The sequence below is a fragment of the Tamandua tetradactyla genome, chromosome 11 (assembly GCF_023851605.1).
Source record: "Tamandua tetradactyla isolate mTamTet1 chromosome 11, mTamTet1.pri, whole genome shotgun sequence".
Taxonomy (NCBI): domain Eukaryota; kingdom Metazoa; phylum Chordata; class Mammalia; order Pilosa; family Myrmecophagidae; genus Tamandua; species Tamandua tetradactyla.
The window spans coordinates 69893138-69915568 of record NC_135337.1 but is presented as its reverse complement, the minus strand read 5'-3'; the positions used below and the strand labels follow the sequence as shown (position 1 = coordinate 69915568).

Here is a 22431-nt window from a genome sequence, read left to right as displayed (position 1 = left end):
AGTTACAGTTCTAAGGCCCTGAAAATGTCCGAATTAAGGCATCCAGAGCAAGATCCCTTCTCTGAGGAGAGGCTGCTGGCCTCCAGGCTCCTCTGTCACGTGGGAAGGCACGTGGTGCCGTCTGTGGTCCTTCTCTCTCGGGTTTCGCTGGCTTCAGTGGCTCTTTCAGCTCCTGTGAGTCCTTGCTTGCATCTCCAGAGACCACCTCTCTAAGCTCTCTGTGCGTTTCTGCCTTTTATCCTCAGAAAGGACTCCAGTAAAGGATTAAGACCCACCTTGAATGGGCTGGGTCCCATCTCAATTGAAACAACCTAAGCAGAAGGTCCCACCCACGGCAGGTCTGCACCCACAAGAATGCATGAAAAGAATGTGGCCTTTTCTGGGGACATAACAACTGCAAACAACCACAGGGCCCCACGTCTCCATTTGGTATTGGGCCATGCCAATCATCCAGCGGGTTCTGGGCCCACAGCGTGTGCTGCCTGGCCGGGACTTTTTCTGTCCCTGGGCATCCCCGACTAGCCAGCACTCGGCACCGTCTCCCTGCGCCCCAAGCACAGTGCCTGCCCAAGACGGTTTCGGCTGCTGGGGCTCCTGGTGGGTTTTGCAGGGGGGTGAGGAGGAAGCAGCGGGGCTGCTCATGCTACAGGCTCTGCTTTTAGAGTCAGGGGGGCGGCTCTGCGGCTGTAAGAAGTCACCCAAGGAACCGACGCTGTGTACTTCTCTCTCGGGTTACAGTCCTGCGGTGAGGATTTCAGGCCCGTGACTGCTGGCTTCCGGGGCTGCGCTGGTCGCTGATGTGCAAGGGAAGGAGAGCGTGGAGCCGGCACTCCTGGTCTCCGGCAGGCCTGGGTGAGGGCAGGACCTGCTCCACAACTCGGGAGAACTCATCACGGGCCCCTTGTAACTAACTGCAAGGGAGATGGGGAAATGCATAGCTCTGGGTCTTTTATGGGGAAGAGGGACAGAGGGACTCGGTCTTAGCCACCCTGCCCCTTCCGTGCTGGTCCCTGTGGACCTCTCCTGCTCCTGAGTCTGCACTTCTCACCATGCCAGTCCCGGGTCAGTGCTGTGCGCTGACCCCCTTTCCGTTCCCATTTGCTTGGCCTCTTCAGGAATCCTAATACTCTTCCTCTAGTGCAGCCCCAAATCAATTTATTTTTCAAAATGTATTTCTTATTTTTTTGAGTTTTCATGTAAGGCGGGGAGACTGAAGCACATTCTTGATTAGCTATTTAAGCACTTGCAAAGGTGATATTAGATCAATGGTATGGATAGGGGAAAGGTACAACTGCTGGGCCTTTTGGAGAAAAGAAAGTAAATCTGTGTCACTTGATTGTTCAAAGCCCTCTGATGCCTACCTGCTGCCTTGGGGTATCTAATTTGAGTACAGGTTCTAGGCCCCCACACTGTCTGGTCCTTTCCATCCCTCCCGTCCGTCCATACTACCCTGTGCCTGTCCCTCTGCTCACCTTCTGTCTGCAGTCTAAAGGCTTGGGAGCGCCCCACTCCTGTTCCCTCTTCCTAGAACAGTTCTCCTCTTTCACTCTCAGCTAATGCCCACTTGGTTTTTAGGTCTAGCCAGAAATATCATTTCAAGTTAATCTTCTTTCACCATTTCCCATCCCAACTCCAAACACACAGCCTAATTATCATCAATGATTGCACTGTGCAATTTTCCTTCATGGCACATAGTTCAGCTTGTAATTATGTATTGACTTAGATACTTCCTTTGCATCAGCACCGCCTCACACCCAACAATGTAAGCTCTGCTCCGGGCACTGACCTTGCCTATTTGCTCTCATTTGTGCTACGCCGTATACAGCGTGTACCTGGCACCTGGGAAGTGTGCAAGAAACATGCTTCGGCTGACTAAGCCAATGAAAGAGCGATTCGTCGGCGCTGGTGTGAGCTGCAACGTAGGTCCTAGGAGAGGAACTGTCTATATGTGTGGTGTGCAGGTTCTAATGCTTCACCCCAGTGCTGGTTCCTGGACGGTCGAGGCCCCTGAGAAGGAGCTACCTACACACATTTTCATATGGTCTGATAAACGCCCCAGTCGCACTTCCGGCTTTCTTTCTCCTTCTTCATTTTTCTTCCCACACACAGTATGTTTCCCATTTTCTGTCATCTATTAACTCTGCTAATTATATAGTTTCCTTTTGCAATCGCTTGCAGTGAAATATTCTATTAGCTATTTCCAGCATGTTTCAGATATAAAAGACCATTGGTAGATGTGAGTGACTGTGTTGTTCCTTTTTTTTAAGGAAACTGAAGGCATTTAAAATGAATTGGAGATGTTTACTGCCAGCCTTCCTCAATTTGTGTAGAATTTCCTCAGATATGTCGTTGGGTAAACTTTTCCATATTTGATCTTTTTTTCAAGTTGAACAGGTGTGTATGCACACCATAATAAACCACATAGGACATTCCTATACATATGTTACCAAAAGAAATAATTGGAAAAACTTTTTGATCAAAGACCAAATTATAAATGGGTTTCATGCTGTGACAGTGCGTTCTTTGATTGGTACATCACTCAAAATCCTAACGATTCTCAATGGGAGATTCCAGATTTGTGAGAGAATCGCTAGCATTTCAAACCCTTGTGAGAATGGTGGGAACTCTCTCAGATCTGAGAGAAGCAACACAAATTCCAATGGCATATTTCTTTGTTTTTCACCTGGAAGAAAACCTTAGTGTTGAATTGTTGCAAATAGCTGGAGGAGGGGAGCGGGGTACTTGTGCACGCTAAGTATGTGACAGAGCACGAGACACCATCACAAGCCTCTTTGATTTTCAGTACATCTCGCTTGTATGGATTGCGTACATTTTGTAAAAAACTTATTTCCCAAGGGTGCGGAGTTGGACGCCAGGTACTCCAATTTAACTGCCGGCAAAATTAAGGTTGGCACTTGGCTTGGCCTAGCAATTCTTTTATTTTGCTGACAACTCTTATGTCTGCTCCTTAAAGAGCTACAGCCTCTAATTTGTGCATACTCTTTCTGTAAAAACATATCAGCTGCTATTCTAAAGTCAAGATATTCAAGATCTTTTGGTGTATCATAGCCCTTCTTTTTCACAACTTGGTCAAAATTTACAGTCACTAATGGGTAACAAGAGTGAAATCTTCCCATAGATATTGAAGTAGTGTGCGGGGGTTTGGGGGTACTTTATACCAAACTAAAGCATGCTCACTATGCCTAGAACAATGTCCAGTATACTTAGCTCCTGCCTGTAAAACTTCAGAAAATCATTAGATGCTAAGAGAGATGAAAGCATAAATGGTAAAACCAGAAGCCCCCTTTACATCAATGTGAAAAATTTTGATTATGCATCTATAGTGATACAAGCACTGTGGTGAATGCTGGAGACAGAGGGAAACAGATCCAGGCTTGGCCCTGGGTTAATGGGGCAAGAAATATGGCAGATGCTGTTGACTGCATTCCTAAGCCTTATTCTCCCATTCTGTCCTTCTGAGAGGTCTCTGGTTCTGAGCCCAGCCCCAGGTGACAGCTCACACCAGGTTCTCATGGCAATAGGCAATTATGACAGAGGCCTGGCAAATGAGGTGTGAACACCTGTTGAGGAAGGCTCATTTTCCCCCATAGAAGGAACCCATGCCAGTTGGCATCACTCTTTCTTCCCTCATCATCATACCTTAAACACAAAATGATACCTATTGCCATCTTGCCCATAAAGGCACAGAGAGGAAAAGCCAACAACTTCCCAGAAGGGCTGGACCTGGCATTGATGACCCTCTAAATAGAAGCAGAAATTACTTCCTTCCAGACTTACTGGTATGTAACAAGAAGTTGCATTTTCAAATCTTTCTCAAACTCTTCCTAAGAATTCAAGGTGAGGGAACTTCATAATTCATTCTGTGAAGCCAGTATTGCTCTGACACCAGTGTCTGGTAAACATATCACAAGAAAATAAAATTGCTGACCAATTTCTCTTATGAATATAGATTTAAAAATTCTCATCAGAATATTGGCAAACCAAATCCAATGGCATATTAAAAAGATAATATATCTTCACCAAGTGGGATTCATCCTGGGAATGGAAGACTGGTACAACATATGAAAAATCAATCAATGTAATGCTACGTAAAAAGAATGAAAGAAAAAAACTTCATGATTATCTCAATAGATGCTGACAAGGTACTCAACAAAATCTAGTTTTTTGATAAAAGCACTCAGAAAAGTATAAATAAAAGGGAACCTTCTCAACATGATAATGGCCTTTAATAAAACCCCACAGGTAACACCATAGCCAATGGTGCATTTTCTTTCCCCCTAAGATCAGGAATGAGACAAGGATGCTATTCAGTATTGTCTTGGAAGTTCTTATCAGAGAAATTAGACAAGAAAAAAATTAGATTATATCAAAATTGGAAAGGAAGAAATAAAACTACCTTTATTTGGTATATATATATTTGTATATATCCAAAGAATCCACAAGAAAACTATGCAAACTAGTAAATGAATTCAGCGAAGCGGCAGGGTACCAGATCAACACAAGAAAAACAGTTGTGTTCAATTCACTATCAATGAACACTCTGAAGAGGAAGTTAAGAAAATAATTCTATTTACAATAGCATCTGTCACGGTCAGGTTCATGTGTCAACTTCGCCAAGTGGTGGTACCTGTTTGTCTGGTTGGGCAAGTGCTGGCCTGTCTGTTGCGAAGAGGACACTTCATAGAATTAAATCATGATCACGTCAGCTGTATCCACAGCTGATTCCATTTGTAATCGGCCAAAGGGGAGTGTCTTCTGCAATGAGTAATGCTTAATCTGATCACTGGAAGCCTTTTAAGGAGGATTCAGAAGAGACAGGCTCTTCCTGTTTTGGCTGGTGAGCCTCTCCTGTGGAGTTCGTCTAGACTCTCCATTGGAATCGTCGGCTTCACAGCCTGCCCTGCAGATTTTGGACTCTGTGTTCCCATGGTCACGTGAGACACTTTTATAAATTTTATATTTGCAAGTGTTCCCTATTGATTCTGTTTCTCCAGAGAACTCTAAGTAATACAGCACCTAAAAGAATAAAATATCTAGTAATAAATTTAACTGAAGATACAAAGGACTCATATACTGAAAACTACAGTAATTGCTGAAAGAAACTAAAGAAGACCCAAAGAAAAGGCCAGACATCCCATGTTCACAGACCGAGTTAACATTGTTAATATGTCCATATTACCTATAGCAATATACAGATTTAGTGCAAACCTATTAAAATTCCAGCAACCTTTTTTGCAGAAGTGGAAAAACTGATTCTCAAATTTATACAGAACAAATGCGTATGCAAGGGGCCCCAACAGTCAAAACAATCTTGAAGTTGGAAGACTGAACACTTCCTGATTTCAAATTGTTTTACAAAATGATGGTAATCAAAATATTGGTGCTGCCATAAAGATAGATATATAGATCAGTGGAATAGAATTGAAAGTCCAGAAATAGACCCACATGTTTAAGGCCAACTGATTTTTGACAAGGGTTCTAACTACACGCAGTGAGGAAAATGCAAACGGTGCATTTTGACAAATGGTGTTGGAAAATCAGATATTTACATGCAGAAAAATATTAGATGCCTGCCTCACACCATATGCAAAAATCAACTTAAAATGGATCAAAGATCTAAATATAAGAGCTAAAACTATAAAAGCCTTAGAAGATAACATAGGGGCAAATCTTTATGACCTGGGATTTGGCAATGAATTCTTAGATATGACACCAAAAGCACAAGCAACAAAAGAAAGAATAGACAAACGATTTCATCAAGTTCTAAAACTTTTGTGTATCAAAGGATATTATCAAGAAAGTGAAAAAACCTACAGAATGGTAGAAAATAGTTTCAAATAGTACTTGGAAAAGGGTTTAATATCTAGAATATATAAAGAACTTTTACAATGCAAAAAGAGATGGACAAAGGATTTGAATAGACATTTCCTCAAAGAAAATATACAAATGGTTAATGAACACATGCAAAGATGTTCAACATGATTAGTAGCCACCAGGGAAATGCAAATCAAAGTCACAATACGGTACCACTTTACACCCATGAAGATGGCCATTATTAAAACACAAACAGAAAATAACAAGTGTTGGAGAGGATTGGAACTCTAGTGCCTTGTTGGCAGGAAGGTAAAATGGTGCAGTCCCTGAGGAAAGCAATATGACAGTTTCTCAAAAAGTTAAGCATAGAATTTAGTATTTTAACTGGCCATTCACTTCTAGGTATATACCCAAAAAAGAGTGAAGATAGCTTTGCAAATAGGTATTTGTACACTAATGTTTATAGCAGCATTATTCACAATAGCCAAAAGCTGAAAACCACAAAAGTGCCTATCAGCAAATGTATGAACAAACAAAACAAAATCCATACATTAAATGGACTATTATTCAGCCATAGAAAAAATGAATTTATGAGACATACTGCAATGTAGAAAAACCTCAGAAATGTGCTCAGTGAAATAAGCAAAACACACAAGGACAAAAATTATATGGTATCACGTATAAGAGATGACTAGAAATAGAAAATTCACAGAGATAGAAAGCATACTAGAAGTTACTAGGGGAAGGGACAGTGGAGGGAAGGGAGAGTAGTGTATTTGTAAAAATTAAAAATAAATAAGTAAAAATAAATAATTAAAAAAATCCTCTCTGGGGCAGGATCTATGTTAGGTTTAAGGAAACAAAGGTCCAGAAGAAATGTATTTGGCCATATGGAACTTATTTTCCAATGGGGAAGCAGACAGACAGACACACACAAAAGAAACTGCTGAACCATTTTCCAGAAAGAGAGAGAGAGACGAGACAGAGAAGAGAGAAGGAGAGAGGGGAAAAGAGTAGAGAGAGGAAGTTGGTGCCTCTGTACAGATGTTCAGGTTCTTTCTGGGCAGCAGAGTCTGTGGGAAACAGAAGCAAGATGATCCAAAAGAGAGTAGAGGCATGAGGAGGTTTTCACTCATCCAGGTATCCACATCCCCACCCCCAGCAAAGCCCCAAAAGAGAGAAAAAAAGTTGGGTTTTCATTTACTTCTAGCAGAACACATGTCTTACTGATACACACATGCACACATAACCTTGTTTGCAATAAAACACTGGGACAAAATATGCCCTGACATAGATATGTCCAGGATACTGTGAAAGCAGAGGGAAGAACCTACACTCATCCCAAGTAGAAGGAAAGAGTATGGGAGAATTTCCAGGAAGAAGTGAACGTTGATATAAGCACTGAGGAAGGAGGCAGCTTCTCGTAGTTAGATGTTGTATGGGGAAAAAGTCCAGGCAAGGCTGTCCTGACAGAGGTAAAGGTGTAGGTGAAATGCGAAAGGGATGAAACAGCATAAGGAACTTAGGTGCTCATTGTGACTGAAGAATAAGGCACATTAGACAGGTGGAGGAAGATATGCCTGGAGAGGTAAGCAAGAGCCAGCTCTAAAGGGCTTTCGGAGGCTAGTATGAATATAGACTTTATCTTGGAAGGAGTTACTCAATAATGCTGAGGTAGGCCATGCCATGGTCAGATTTCCATTTATCAAACATATACCTGAGTATGAGGTAGGGGAAGTAAGAATAAGGAAGGGAGACAAATTAGGTGACCTCCAGAATGACCTAAGCTGAAAATGACGAGGACCAATTTGAGTGACATTTGGGAAATTAGATAATTAGAGGGATATCCAGTTCAAATTCTATATGTTCCATTTAGTAGACAAGAGATATAGACATATATTTATATTATAGATTGTTAAGTCCATCTCGTTCCAAGTTGCCTGAGTGTAAAGCAACACCTAAGAGTCAAAAACCTAGTGATTCCAGTTCAGTGACCCATACCTCTTGCTTGAAACTCATAAAATATTTTTCATTAGTGCAGAAGTGCTTATATTTGCTTAATTTTATCTATTGTTTTTAAAATAATAAAGTCAATGATGCGTTATAAAATGATACAATCTCTTTGGAGAAGAATTTGGCAAAATCTACCACAAGTATATTTGCATGTGTCTTGTACTCCAGGAATCTCACATCTGGGAATTTACCCCAAATTCATACTTCCAATACGAAAATATAAACACACAAAATAATTCATTTCATCATTTCTGATTGTCCAATACTGGAAATTACCTAAATGTCCAAATGTCCAAACACAAGAATTGTACAAACTATTGTATATATACACAATTGAGTGCTATGTATCTGTAAAAAGGAGTGAGGAAGATATTTATAAACTGATATGGCATGATTTTCATGAGGTATTACTAAACAAAACACAGAAAATTGCTGTAGTATGCTACCCTTTTACAGAAGGAAAGTAAGGTAAGATAAGCTAGAAGAAAATGAGGTTGGTTTCCTAAAAGGGGAGAGGTGGAGTGGAAAGAATACAGAAGCACGGGAGCCTTTTCTGTGTATACCTTAAAGTACACTTTCGCCATTTGAAAGCATGTTCAAAAAATAAAATTAAATCAGTAAGAAGGGGAAGGGGAAAATACCCCTAAAATTGAGCGCAAAATAGAATCAAGTGAACCTATTCATCTTTCAAATGAAAAATAATATAAAGGAGATAGATAATTTGGAACAAATCCAAATAATTTATGTATTTTTTTCTATATATACTCTGTATTGGAGGAGTTGAGGCAAGAATTGCAAATAAATCCTGATCTCTTTATAGTAATTTGTTTACGGTAATGATATAGGTGAAACCATTAGGAAACTATTTTACATGGATTACAGAATTGAGCAAATGAGTAAATACATTGGGAGCAAGGGATCTGGCTGTGATAAAAGGAACATGCAAGTATGGAATGGGGGAAGGCAAGAAAGAACCGGATTTTGAAGGTACGTAAAGGTGTCTATATGTGCTACACGCACATATACATTGTGCACGTGTGCACGCTTTCTGCATACATATATGTGTGTGTCTATAAGTATGAGGATTTATGTCTACGTGTACATACATGCACTTATTCCTTGGATGTGCTTGTTGAAAGGACCAAGAAGTGATATCCCAGAAGCAATAAGCACCTGTGGTGCCCAGATCGTGGTCTCTAACACCATTGAAAGACACAAGAGTTCCTCAGAGAAACAGCTGATCCCAAGGCTGGGGCAGGGTTTGTATAAGTGAGCCCTGGGACACTCCAAGGCCAAGGTCTGGGGAGACAAGTTGTTTAACAAATGCTTCTGGGAAGAAAGGTCCAGAAAAATAGGATAAGAACCAGGAGAGTGTCCTGAAAGCCAGGTGAAAGATGTGTTTTAAAGAGGAGGGAACGAACTCTTGTCAAATGCTGTTGACAAATCCAGTAAGATGAGAACCGCTGGGCTGAGCTACATGGAGATGATTTGTGATTTCGATACCAGCAGGATTTTGCAGGGCAATGGAGGTGAAAATTCTAAGGAAGTTTTGCTGGAGTGGGTTCAAGAGCAAAGGAGGGAAGAGAAACTAGGAAACAGAGTATTCAGAGCACACAGACAAGGGTTGTGAGGTTTTTGTTGGAACGGGAAGAAGAGACCCCGGGGGATGGATGAAGGAGAAAGTGGGGTGAAGACTTTCTTTTCTGATGAGAGAAAGGACAGCATGTGAGTGTGACCGGGAAAATCCAGTGAGTGATTTAGGCGGGAAAGCTAGGAGAACCGCTGAATGAATTTACTGGAGTGCTAGTCCCTTGCACAAATGGAAGGGACCTTTTATTACAGCAGGAGCCCAGCGAGCAAACTCTCCTCTCTGGGACTTCTGCGAGGGGCTGTCCGACTCTGGAGGCCCGGGCCAAAGTTGTGACCCCGCGAAGAGCACAGGAGAAAGTTGACCACGGCGCCACCTGCAGTTGCTGTCGCCAGGCCCAGGCGCGCGCATCTTACCGTGTCCAGCGCGCTCGGATCCACTTAGGCATGGTCTGTGCTGTGCGTCCCACTGAAGCCTTAATACATCTGTGTGTGTGGGGGGGTGAGGGGACGGGGGACTGGGGAGCGCCTCAGAACTCAGTCCTGGGGACTCCCAGGCCCCCTGCCCTTGAACACAGTCGAAGAGCGCGGGCGGCGCCCAGTCTGGGGAGCGCTGACCTCCCCATACGGCCGCTCCAGGCAGAGCTAGGCGCTGGATTGCCCGCGAGCCGGGCTGGGCTGGTGGACCCGGCTCGGCAGTGCTCCCGCTCCGCCTCCAGCCCACCCCCAGCCCCGCTCCTCCGCTCGGCGCCTCGGGGGAGGAGTTGGGAGGGGATCCGGAGTGGGGAGCCGCGGCGGTCGGTGCTTAGTGGGGCTGCAACACCCTTCGCCCCCGGCCTTCCCGTGCTTCCCGTGGCCTCCGTCTGGGCGCAGACAGGCTCGGTCCCCATCCAGTGTCAAAGCGGGGAGGGGGCGGGACTCTTTCTCCTTACAGCGTTCAAGCGCCTTAGGGGCAGAAAAGACCCCTGGGGTGGGAGTGGGGTGCTAGAGGCGGGCGCCTGGGCTACTCCAGGGTGGTGACTGGGGTCCCCGCGCGGCGCTGCGGTGCTTCAGCGCTTGAGGGGCAGGGGGCTGTGTGGAGAACGCCAATACCCCCCCCCCCCAGCCCCCGCAGCTGACTGAGGCCTCGCGGGCGGGAGCCGCAGACCCGCAGTCTGCAGAGCCCGCGTCGGTGCTGGGCTGCTCCGGAGGCTGCGGTTCCCCTTGGTCTATGAATGGAGAGGAGATAGAGAGAAAACGTCTATTCCACTCCCTCCTCCCCCGCGTCCCCTCGCCCTCCCCCGTTCCTCCTGGCAGAGTCAGCCCGATAGATATTGACAGAAAGGGGGGCGCGGAGGGGCTCCTGCGGGGGCGCCACGCGGGGCCCGGCTGGCTGGAGCCTGCACAGTTTGTGTGCTCCGGGGCCGCAGCACGGAAAGGGCAGAGCCCAGGGACCCAACTCCCGCCGCCGGCCGCAGCGCCTCTCCCCACCCCCACCTCCCTCTCCTTCTCCCTCTCCCGGGTGGCTTTGATTGCCTGATCCCTCATTTAGGGGGAGAGGGGGCGGACTGGCAGGTGCGGGGGTGGGAGTCGTCTCCGCGGGCGCCGGGGAGCCAAAGGTCCGGCTGCTGACGTCGGAGCGCCGCGCTCCTGTGGCTGCGCGCCCGGGCGGCCTGGGGACTGTGACGGCAATGAGGCTCAGACGTCATCGGCTCCTGGTGGACGCGGGAGGAGGGGGGCCCCGGCAGCCTCTCCCGGCTTAAAGGAAAACTCTCTGAGTGCCAGGCAGCCAGGGGAGACTCGATCCTGACAGCACATGCCCCCAAATATCAAGTGCGCGCGCGCGCGCGCGCGCACACACACACACACACACACACACACACACACACACACACACACACAAACACACACACACACACACACTTTCGTAGGTTCCATGTCCCTGTCCGGGTCCAAAGTTGCTGCAGCTGGGAGAAGCGGAAACTGTGCGGCTCTGCCTCGGCGCCCAGCGCGCCCTGCGCTGCTTTCCTCAAGACCCCAGATGGAAAGGAGGGATGAGAAGTGTCACACCGGTTTAGAGTTTTCTGCCCTCTTTTGCGAGATCAGCGCGAAACCTAGGCGCCTCGGAAGTATGCCTGCTGCGTGGAGGACCCGGGAGCGCTCTGGGAGGGGTCCTGAATTTGGGCACCCCGGCTCGCTTTGCAACTTGTTTTGCGCCCCTCTCGGTGGAGCCGCGGGCCCACCCGACCCGTGCCGCCTGGCTTTTCCCCCTTGGCCAATGTGCGAACTTGGAAGGAAGCGCAAAGCAGATAATACGCCTCCTCACACTCTTGGCGGGTAAGTTGATAGTTCTTTTCCCCTAATATTTAACCCATGAGAGTCCAGAGAAACTTAATTCCAACCTGTTCCTACTTTTTCCTTTTAACTGCTCATCATTGCCTCTTGTTGCCTTTCTGGCAATAAGGAAAGATACGGGTGTGTTGTGTTTGGGGAGCTGACCGTTTGCGGGGAGGAAGGATGAATGGAAGCGAGGAAGTGGAAACAAGATTTTAGGAAGCCGGGGCACGCAAGAGGTTGCAGAGGAGGCGAGAGCTCGCGGCAGCCAACCCGAGCGCCCGAGCGATGGTCCCCGGGCTGCAGGTGGAAACGAGGAGTTTCTGAGCTCCCAGCGCCCCGCCGGCTGCGGCCCACAGCGGCTGCAATGGGCCTCGCAGGTGCCTCCACTGGCGCGCCGCACCTTCCGTCCATCCTTCCTTCCGCACCTCCCTTCTCCAGCTCTGAATGGGCGCAAGGACTTCCCCCTCCTCTTTCCCCCTGGGCCACCACTCTTCTCTGTTCCCCCCTCCAGCCTTTTTTTTTTTTTTCTGCAAAAGCTCCTATGATGTCACAGGCGAGGAGGGGGCCCGGAGCCCCTAGCACCCGAAGGCATCGCTATGTTGCATTCTGCAGCATTTTATTTCTTTTCCTTCCACCCAGTTTTCCTTGCAATCCATGGAAACACCCACACCAAACACCCCAAACATTGCCCCGCCAGCCCTCACCCATATGAGACCACTTCTTCATCAATAAGGGGCAGGAGTACGAATATATAGCACCCCACCCTACCCCCTCCCAAATTAGAAAGAAATCAGCTGAGATGCCTAGAGACTCTTCTCCCAGGCTTTTGATCTCGCCTCCCCTCCCCTCAACCCTTCCAGTTGAAAGAAAAGAGAGAGAGAGAGAGAGAGAGAGAGAGAGAGAGAGAGAGAGAGAGAGAGAGAGAGAGAGAGAGAGAGAGAGAGAGAGAGAGAGAGAGGAAGAGAACACAGACAGCCCCTAGACAAGGCCACAGTGATGGAACTAGGGTTTCTGCCCTCAGTCCCTGCCTCCTCCTGCCTTTCTTGCCACGCCAAAGTCCCTTCCCCTCTTTAAGCAGTAATTTCTTTCTGGCTCCCTCCCTTGTCTCCTCTCCGCACCCCTTTCCTCTGCCTCTCCTTCTCCCCTGCACCTCACCCCACCTCCACTCTTCTCTCTGAGGGGGGAGGGGGAGGGGGTGGGGAAAGAAAACCCCCAAAGTCCCAGCCCTGGTCAGAGATGTCGAAGAAACGCAAAGCCCTGGAGGGTGGCGGAGGTGGAGGAGAGTCCCGGCTCCCAGAGGAGGGACCCACTGCCTGGTTTGGGGGCAGCAGCGAGGAGCAAGGTAGGGGGCGGGGAGGGGAGGAGGGGAGGAGGAAAAGGAAAGGAACACACTGGGGAGAACGTTTGGGAGTTGAGATCCTTCATAGGAATGCACTGGCTAGCCTTCGTCAGAGCTCCTTATAGCAAGGCAACTTGAGTAGACTCCCCCCCCCCCCCCACCAAGGGATTTTACAAGTGTCTGTAGGAAAGTGGGGGTGGGTGGGACATGAGCTGAGCAGGGATGCTGGAGGAGGAGATTGTTCTGAACTTGTGGATAAGTGGAGGGTGGGTTGGGATGGGAGAGGGGGCAGAAGAGGCCAGGAGGTACTGAAGAGGTCCCTTTCTCTGCCTGGCTTGTCATTTGTGTGGGGGTGGACAAGCTGCCCTGTTGATTTAAAGCCTGTGCCAATGTCTGTGTGCAGGACCTGCGCCGGGAGGGTGGGCGATGGTGAGGTCCACCTAGTATTTGTGACTGATGAAGGAAAGCAGGCAGGGACATTGCCTTCTTCAGTGCCTCTCCAATCCAGAGATGTTTTGAATTGCGTCATGTTGAAGCCTCGTCCCTTGCACACCGGCAGGGCTCTTTGCAGCTTACTCAAGTTGGTGGTGAGGTTTGAAGCAAATTTAGTGATGTGCTGTGATTTCAAGGAGAGATTGAGTGGGGAAAGCAGTTGGCTACTTCTTTGCTTTGGTGCCAGTGAAAAAGTGAAGATGGAAATTTTCCTGTGGAAACCAAAATGATACTCAGGTATCTGATTTCCACATAAAAGAAACCCTACCAGATACCTTTATTTCACTTAAAGTATTCTGGATTTGGTTAAAAGTAGGCCCAAATGAACCAATCAAGCTGGTTCTGGACTGTAGTTAGGAAACAAAAGAAAAATGAACCAGATGCAAATGTTTTGTTCTTGGTGAAGCTGTGAAAAATCAGGTGAAAGGAGAAGTCGGAAGATCATCTGGACCCAAGTAGGCAGAGGAGTTGTTTCGTGTGATTGCTTTCCTTTCCAGAACGGAGGCTTGTGGACGTGGGTTTTATGGCAGGTGCAGGTTTGAGCAAAGCACCAGGAAGGATGGGCGAATGTCTTCAAAATGGAGTCCATGGCCCTTTTCCTTTGACGTCATAAGAAACTTGAGGTCAGGAGAGTCTCTCCCGCAGGGAAAGCATGTCTTTCAGCCTCCCCTGGGAAGTTTTTGCATCCTTGCATGCATTTGAACAAAGGTTTGGTTTTGGATGTGCCTGGACCATGCACTTTGGTTTTAATAGGTGTGGGTAAGAACAGCGATGCCCCACCTCCCTTAAAAGAGGCTGTGCTTTGGTGATTGTCCATATTTTAACTGTATTTGCTAAGTCATGAATTTTGAAGCAAAAGCCAGTGCATTTCTTAAATGAATTTTACTGAAAAGAGTATTTGATAAGAAATTCGAACATTGTAAATGACTTTATCTGTAGGGTTGGTATTTTTCCATCTCTGGAAGGCATAATGCAGTGTTGTCATGTGCATCTGACAGACTCATCAGCTTTTTACCAAACATTTGGTTTTAACCTGAGGGTTGATCTATAAAGGCACATATCACTTTCTTTTGGTTAAGCCACTGAGGAACTCTAGGGGAGAAGCATAATTATTATGGTAAATATCAAGTTGGATACATTTTTTTTTCTTATGGGGTCTCTCACTAAGTCAAATTCTGAGCTTCCCCCCTAGATGGATACATTTTTATTCACAACAATGAAAGAATGGCAGCTAGTTATAGAGTGATGTGAAATATATTTTAACAACTATTCCTCATCCTTTTTGTAGAAATGTGCAGCAATAAAATATTTTTAAAGGTATGCTTTGGAGGTCCTGTATTACCAGCTGCAAATAATTCCTGCATTCCCTAGTGAAATATGATTTTGCAGATGAGAATAAGCACCATTAAGTACCTATGTCTGTATTATTCAGAGGTGATCATAATTTTGAAATTACTTATCTGAACATTGGTTTAGTTTTAGTACTTCAAATACTTAGTGATTTTCCTCCATCTTTTGTATTTAGCAAATAAATTGCTGCTTGATAACAGCCTATGGCTGTGCAATGGTAGAAATCGTCAAGTGTGTGGAAACTCAACTACTGTGTTATGTGAGTGTATTTCTTTGGGAAATGGTAGCCATGGGGCACACACGGAAAATAGTAGAAGCACACAGGATAGAGTTCATATCTCTGCACACAATAGTGGGGATGGGAAGTTCCAAGTGAAGCCAGTGCTCGAGTGACCGAGGGTTATGGAGCAAGCAGGGAAAGGTGGCGGGCCGCTTAGACCTTTCAAACTCAATAGTGTTTTTTCCCCTTTGGCCCTCCATACCAAATTGGAAAACATGCACACTGAAGAATAAAGAAAAGTCTGTACATCAGTCTTGCAGACCATGAAAATCAGAAGGGAGGTCTTTAAAGTTCCAACAATTTGGAAAGGCCCACGTGTTCATTTTCAACTGCTGAAAGTATTATAGTGACTATTAAATTAAGGCAATTGAAAATTAAGTTCCACTGATAGTCATTGATTTAAAGACTGTCAGCCAGTTGATTTGAGAGACAATTTTAAAGAGCCTGTAAACATACAAGTTGCCTGGAGAGAGTGCTGAAAGAACTTTGGACATAAGAACAAAAACTTATTGCTTCTTTTCACGTCCTCACTTACTACTGATATAAGCCACATATAATCCTCAGAAATGGCTGGTAGGTGTCCATGCCAGACCCGTGCTTGCTATTTCCCGGTCACCATGTTGTAGTGGCACCTGTCTAGCTAATGATATCTTCAGGAGGTTTCTTACGGTGATGAAGGTAAGATCTAAATGGGTCATTGGATGCACGTGGATGAGTTTGCTTTTCTACCTGACCTTGATAGCTCTCTCCCATTTTATTTTGCAGAGTGAAGGGGGAAACGAAGGGTATTTTCCTAGCTATGGTTGAAAATTTCTTTGGCTATCCAGTGAAGTTATTTGATGTGTGTGTGTGTGTGTGTGTGTGTGGCTTCATGTCAGATGTGGTCCTTTGGTGGGTACCCGCTGGTTCTCTTGGCCTACATATGTGCAGACTGTGTGGATGGAAGATGCCTGCATAAAATATTTAACATACACAGATTTTGCTTTTACAACTTAGAAAAATTTGGTGTCCAAAAGTCACAACTTTTGGTTTTCTTTGTTTCTACTTTTCTTCATTGCTTTGAGCTTAGGTATAAGAGCCTGTTACACTTTTCTAGCAGCTGTGAAGATACTGGATGTCAGAGACTGGATGGAGAGAGTCTCTGACAGAAGCACTGAAGAATTATAATTATTCATCTTAGAATAAAAGAAGATGCTTCAATTTCTTTCATTCTCTTTATATTAATCTCTTTTCAGGGAATTATTATTAGGGATCATTTCAAGGAATAATAATTATATTGTTTATTGTTTCATTTAATTACAACATGTCTTATTGGTTACTCTAACCTTAAATATACAAAAAAACCCTATTTTCTTAGTTATGCTCTAGTTAGAAACCTGTTCTCTTGGGCCTAGTAGCTTCTCTGAAATCCATCTCCATTCTCCACTCCCTCCTTAACCTAATGATTCTGTATTGCTCTGTCTTCTAGTTTTAACCTCCATTTCCTTTACGATAGTATTGTAATGTGATACAATACCAATTGTATATTTTCATATTAAATTAATCTCAGGAGTGTCTTAAATATAAGTTGTTTCTATTTTACTGAAATTGGTCAAGCTCATATCCTGTCCAGTTTTCTGGGTTGTGCCACCATGGTGTTTAAAATTACCAGCTGAGGCGCCTCTGGGGCTGAGTGAATCTAGGGAAATTGAACGTGAACTATTCATGTTTTAAATTCCACAGATGTTTTCACTACAGTGGGTAACTGTTCCTTTGCCTGATGAATTAATGACTGTAACTGTGTACCCGTCGGATTTAAGAATGACACTTGGGTTTTGTGGCTTGTCCGTGTTTTTTTTGGGGGTGGTGGTGCATGGTCCGGGAATCGAACCCAGGTCTCCCGCCTGGAAGGTGAGCATTCTACCACTGAACCCCCTGTGCACCCCTTCACCTGTATTATTAATGGGCGGTCCTGACTCTGGGAGAATCTGGAACTGGGGCTGGGGCAGTTCCTTGCCTCTAAAACTAACTGAAAGTGAAGATCTGAAATGTTAACTGAGCTGTATCTACATGATGCCCAAAGATCGGCTGGATCAACTTTTCCCCAACAAATTAATGATTTTTAATATAATTGATCATTTCATAAATAATTAAGAAAAACCTCACAAGGGGTGATTCATAATTATTAATACAAAAGAGTGGATGGGACTCTTACAAGGAAAAATCAAAACATCCCCAAATCATACAGGTACCCATTCTACAGAAGCATGATGCCAAAGAGAGTTATAATCCAGTTCTTTTTTAGTTCTCATGTTATTTTCTCTGGTGCCCAACCAGAAAGGCCATTGCCATTGAGTGGGCCAAGGAAGATGGAGAGGAGAGGAGAGTTTAGGGGAAATTTTCAGGAAACAAAGAATGGAAGCAAGAAGTTACTCCTCATAATGGATCAAGCCCACCTTTTCGCTTCCAGCCAGAAAGGAAGTTATACGTATAAACAGACAAAAGGCACCCCTTTGTGCCGCATTTGTTAATCTGAAAGGTTGAATTAGCTGCCCTTGTTAGTCGTATGTCCAAGACTTTGATTATGATCGAGTGAAGAAATGGATGTCGTGATTGGACTGCAATCTACATGGTAACTCACAAAGAAAGTGATGAAGGGCACGCCTTATTGACTTTTTGAAAAAAGTGGGGTGAGGAATAACCTAAAACTACAACCTTATTAAAAAGGCCAGTAGCTGGAAGGAGACTATCTCTATAGGTCTACCAGAAGCTCTTAGCATCCTGGATGTTAACAGCAGGCATCTTTTGACTTACAGCTTAGTTGTGAGCTTTCTTTACATTGTAAAGAGTTAATGTTTACACTCCTACTTGCCAGCCTTCTCCTTATCTCCCCACAAGCACATACCTTCCCACTTCCTTCCGGTGGAGAAGTAGGATTGCAAATACATGCAGGTAAAAGTTATGCAACATTGCTTCCTGCTCTTACTTCTATGGTTGGGCTGAATAATATAAATGGAACTTTTGCTTCTCAGGTAAGCAGAAATTATCTTCACCTTGTTAGCTGAAGGACAATTTTTAATAAAAGAACAGGTCAAGTGTGACACAAAATTTGCGGTGAAGATTTCCTTGGCTCTTCCTTTTTTTCCTTGATGATACAATGTAGTGATCACAATTACCAATCTCATAATATTACACACACACATTTGCACACGTACACATACATGGACATGTTTCAAAAAAGTCACATATTACAAGAAGATATAAAAGTCCTCCTCCAACCCCATTTACCTTCCCCAAAGCACACAAATGTCATAAGGTTCTTAGGTAGCCAACCAGAAAATTCTGAGCAACTACAGGCCTATGTATGTGAATCCCTTTCTTACATAAAGGTAAGCATCATATAGATGCCTTTTTCTTTTACTTTGCTTTATTCACTTACTATATCTTGGAAATTTATCAGCATATATAGCTTTTTATTTTTTATTGGCTACATAGTATTTCATTGTGTGGTTTCCCTTGATTAATTTTGATTTATAAAATTTTCCTTTAGACTTAGTTTTGAGTAATGAAGTCCAGTATGAGTATGCCAGGTATGAATGCTTCAGAGAGACCTGGAAACATTTTCTTCTTTTCCCAACTTTTTATTCTGAGAAATATCAAATCTGCAGGATAGTTGCAGGGCTAGGACAATGAACATCTCTATACGCTTCACCGTAATTTACCAGCTGTCACACTGTAACAGTTGAGCTGAAACCATCTTTGATGTTTCAGGCTTACGCCATCCCCCTTCCCTCGGGTCTCACATCCTCCTTGTCTCTTCTCCTCCTTCTCTTCTCTCTTTCACCATTATTGTTATTTTTGGCTGAATTGCTTGAGAGTGATTTGCAGACATTCTGATGCTTTTCCCTGAATATGTCAGATTTATTTTCTGAAAACAAAGCATTCTCCTCCATGACCATAATCCAATGACCACACTTGTGATGTTTAACACATTTTATGTGACTACATCTTCAGATCTCCCCAGTATATTCTCCTCACCCCCCTCAATCTAGGATCTAATCAAGAGTCACACCTTACATTCAATTGTCATATTTCTTTAATCCTCTAATTTCTTTAACTTGGCGCTCATGGTTCTTTAGTTAGTGTTCATCAAATTTTCTTTTAATACTTCTAGGACATTGGAATTTTAAAAAGTGGTCAGTTGTCTATGAGGAATTCCCAACTTGGGTCTTCTTGGTGTTTCCTAATGATTTTGGGTACAGATTGTAAAGAGATGACAGTGGTCCCTTCTCTCCATGACCTTTGGAAACGCTCAGTTTGGGCATTTGGTTAAGGTAATATCTATCAGACTTCTCCATTGAAAGAGAAGTTGAAGCATATGTTGATTATTCATTGCTTATGTATGCCGTAGCAAAATCTCTGCCTCAAAATGTAAAATGTTGAATACAACAATCTGTAATAAAAACCAATTCGTCATGATATAAATTTAAATTTTGTTTATACATCAATATTTTCTTTTTTGTTGGGCTGCAAAATTTTCAGAAAGTTCACTTCCTTAGGTGAGCAGCTTAATGATATGTGTGCACATCTCTGTGTCTACCACCCAGATGAAAATATAGAGCATTTCCAGCAAGGAAAGCTCCGTTCTGTGCCCTTCCTGTCAAATGCCTATGCAAAGTAATATTCAATATTTTGACCTGTTACCATCAATTAATTTTCCTGTTTTTGGACTTTATATATAAGTAGTCATACAGTCTGCTCCTTTGTGCCTATGTTCTTTTCTTCAGCACTGTCTCATTGGTATTCATTCACACTGTTGAGTAGTTTGCTCTTTTTGAGTGATAAGTAGTATTGCATTGTACGTGTATTCCATAATTTACTTATCCTTTCTACCACTGACGGCTATTTAGGTTGTTTCAATTATGGAATTATTTTGAGCAAAACTGCCACGAAACATTCTTGCATACGCTTTTTAGTGGACATAAGCATTATTTTTCAAAAGTATATTCCTTATACACCAATTTTTAATTCCAATCACTTGTTTAATATTCTTTATCAGAGTTATTAGGGTCCATCAATGAAGGTGTTTGATTTTCCGTGAATGTGCATGGTCAGCAAAAACTTATTATTCATGAGAAAAATCCTTGATGCTCTTCACACAATTTAACAAGGTAACATTTATAATCAAGATATGGGATCATGATAAATAAACTAGACATTCATAGTAGAAGTCCACACATAATTTTGATTCACAAATATGATAAGTATTCCTCTCCAGCATGGATATTAAATGACTTGTTCCTTTTCATTTAAAAGACATTGCGGTTGCTTTGCGGAAATATTTAAAAGGAAGAGGAAATATCAACATGCTATAAAATCTTGAGGTAAAGTTTGCTCATGAGGTAGAATCATTTACTTCTGTTTTTGGAAAAACAACAACAACAACAGATTTAGGAATCTCTGCCTAGGAAACAAGTTGGGAACTCTGCAAGTTCATCTCCGGAGGTGAAGTAACAATAAGCAAGACTAACCAGGAGGACTTTGTTCTCTTTCCTAGGCCACTCTTTATGCTGCTGTGATGTTAATTGCTGTCCCTCTATTTCTCTCCATCTAAGATAAGCACAGCAGACACCTGCCTGTCTTGTCTGCAACTTTCCTGCGTTACCAGTGAGGCAGAAGTAAAAGTTCCATGGGACTAAAAGTCGGAAGTCCCCTTCATGATATTATTCACCCTCCTAAAGGATAAAACTTATATTTCAGTAACAGACTTTCAGTAGAAGATTTAAATTATCCTGACATTTGGCACCTGAATCTCTCTCACGAAGGAAACTGTCTTTGCTTGAAAAATTCCTTGATTCATGCTGTGGTGGTTTGGAGCTGTCTGTAATGCAGAGAAACACATTCTTTAAAACTAATCCATTCCCATGGATGTGAACCCATTGTAAGTGGGACCTTTTGGTGAGGTCACTTCAGTTAAGGGGTGGCCCTCCTCAATCAGCATGGGTCTAACTCCTGTTACTGGAATCCTTTATAAGAGACTGATATTCAGGCAAAGACAGAGAGAGAGAGAGAGAGAAGTCACAGGAAGTAAGAAGCTGAAATTCAGTGGAATCCAGAAGAGAGGGGAGAGGCCAGGAGAGGCCGCCATGTTCCTCGCCACGTGATAAGCCAAGGACCGAGGATGACTAGCAGCCAGCCCCAAAATGCCATGGTCTTTGGGGAGAAACCATCACCTTTACAATGCCTCCATTTGGACTTTCTTTGAACCTCCAAACTATGAGCTTACAAATTTCCATTGTTTAACCCAACCTGTTTTATAGTATTTTCTTGAGCAGCCCAGGAATCTAAAAACATGCTGTGCCAGTTTGAATCTATTATGTACCCCAGAAAAATGCGTGTTTTAATCTTGGTCCATCTTGTGGGAGCAGCCATTTGTTTTAATCCTAATTCAATATTGTAGGGCAGAAACTTTTGATTCAGTTATCTCCATGAAGATGAGACGTGCCCAAGTGTGGGTGTAACTTTTTGATTAGATGGAGATGTAGCTCTGCTGATTCAGGGTGGATTATGGTTAGTTTATTGGAATCCTTTAAAAGAGGAAACATTTTGGAGAAACCTCAGAAATGACAGAGCTGACAAAAACTTCAGAGCAGAGCCAACACCGATACCAACACGTGGAGAACAGAGACACGGATGATTGGAGATGCTTGGAGCCCAGCAGACATTGCCATGAGATGGTAAACAAGCCAGAACCTGGGGAGAGCCAAGGGAGACCAAGAGATGAAAACCAGCCCTGGAGATGTAACGTGAGGACCCCCCACAGGAACAAAGGCTGAAAGCAACAGAGCCCAGGAGCAAGGGACCAGCAGATGTTGGCCGTGTGACTGCCCAGCTGACAGAGGTGCCCCTGACCCTTTGGCCTTCCTTGAATTAAGGTGTCTTTTCCAGGATGCCTTAGTTTGAACATTTTTATAGACTCAGAATTGTAAACTTACTAAATTCCCTTTTTAAAAGTCATCCCAGTTCAGGTATAGTGCAGTCTGGCAGCTTGCAACCTGATACACATGCCTACAGCAGATGATGAGACCCTAGAGCCCCAGGTGCCAAGGAATTTTGTTGTTTAGGTAAAAGGGAGGGGGAGGCTGAGTGCAGGGAAGAGCATATGAGGGAGAGAGGAGATGGGGGGGCATGAGGGCTGAACAAAGTGGGATCCCTGCTGGCAGTGCAGGCCACAGGACTT

General features: G+C 44.1%; 1 protein-coding gene across 1 annotated transcript in view; it reads left to right on the top strand.

The window, feature by feature from the left end:
* Positions 1 to 11660: 11660 nt before the first annotated feature.
* Positions 11661 to 22431, top strand: part of PDE10A (phosphodiesterase 10A) — a 695790-nt gene continuing 685019 nt past the window's right edge. The window contains exon 1 of the mRNA XM_077120812.1: positions 11661 to 11751. The gene's annotated coding sequence lies outside the window, so the exon portion shown is untranslated. The remainder of the gene's footprint in view (positions 11752 to 22431) is intronic.